This window comes from Brachycentrus maculatus, unplaced genomic scaffold (assembly GCF_059751285.1).
Source record: "Brachycentrus maculatus isolate JH-2025_06_01 unplaced genomic scaffold, ASM5975128v1 h1tg000310l, whole genome shotgun sequence".
NCBI lineage: Eukaryota > Metazoa > Arthropoda > Insecta > Trichoptera > Brachycentridae > Brachycentrus > Brachycentrus maculatus.
Window position 1 is genome coordinate 602,501 of NW_028281060.1, and position 1,215 is coordinate 603,715.

The 1,215-nt window shown below is 42.6% G+C and overlaps 1 protein-coding gene across 5 annotated transcripts in view; it reads left to right on the forward strand.

Moving 5' to 3' along the window:
* Positions 1-588, forward strand: part of Smr (nuclear receptor corepressor smrter) — a 301,764-nt gene extending 301,176 nt beyond the window's left edge. For all 5 annotated transcript variants that reach the window (XM_088268009.1, XM_088268010.1, XM_088268007.1 and 2 more), the window contains one exon: positions 1-588. This exon is cut by the window's left edge and continues 593 nt beyond it. The gene's annotated coding sequence lies outside the window, so the exon portion shown is untranslated.
* The last annotated feature ends 627 nt before the right edge of the window (positions 589-1,215 follow it).

A 1,215-nucleotide genomic window follows, 5' to 3' on the forward strand; every position in this document is an offset into this window, starting at 1 on the left:
AACTTTAGATGTAAGATGAAAATGAGTCTGTTTACTTTTCCTTGTTAGCTTTCTAAGCGGCATCCCATCTTTTGGACCTTATTTTGATAGCTAGGATAACCAATTAACTTGCGAGTATTTTCTTGTAAAGTAAAGTAGGGATGTGATGCGATGGCAGCGCCGCGTTGTATAAATGCTCTGCGGGAGGAGCGCGCAGTAGCGGGGGCGGGGGAGCGCCGTGTACATACAGCCGTAGGTTAGGGTAAGTAGTGGACATAGTTAGGCTAGAGAGAGTCCCGGCGGCTGCGCAGACAGTAGCTAGAATAAGAATATCATTAACTTACGTGATGGGATTCCTTCTCTTGTTATATAAACTCAATTATTGATTAGAGTAAAGCCGGGCGGAGAGTTGTTACGTTTTGTATCCGAGCGTATTGTACATAGTCGAGCGCCCACTCCTGCCGGGGAGTACTGAACGCCCCGCAGGAGTATTATCATTTAACCCAATTGTGATTTCTCGACAGGCCGACGATAACCGCCCCGAGTCCGTCTCATCCAACTTATTATGAAGATATATAATGATGACATGAATAAACACTGTAAACACTGCGAGGCCTCTTTACTCTCCACCCTCCACCCCCCCTTCCCTCCTACATCACCCTACCAAGTGAGTAACAACAGTGCCCCATTGGGTGGAAGAAATGTAAGTATTACAAGACTAGTTGCAGTCCGCTTCCATAGTGCAATGGTCGGCACGCTCGGCTGCCGTTCTAGAGGTCCCGGGTCAGATTCCCAGGGAAAAGATATTAAAATAGATATTAGCGATATTACACTCTGATAATTGTTTAACCTTTTAACCGCGTTAACTTTGTTTCTGAGAGATGCCCATGTGCGGCTCGTCGTTTTTTAAATGATTGCTTTTATCATGTATTTAGTTGAGAAACAATTTATTTTCCTAAACAAAAACGTTCAATGGGATTCATTGTGCCTTTTTGGTACTCTATAATACTCTTGTGTCACATTATTCTTGAAATATATCGTAATATAAACAAATAAGATCGTAACATAAATAAATCAAAGCACGCATCGTGTATCACTCTTACCCACTGGCGATGCGTAGCGTCGAGAGTGAGACAGATATAGGGCATGATTATAGCGCGAACTAATTACCGACCTCAAGAAAAATCAGGGATCTGTTCTTTTATTTATCCTTGTGATGTTACAAATTATTAGTCA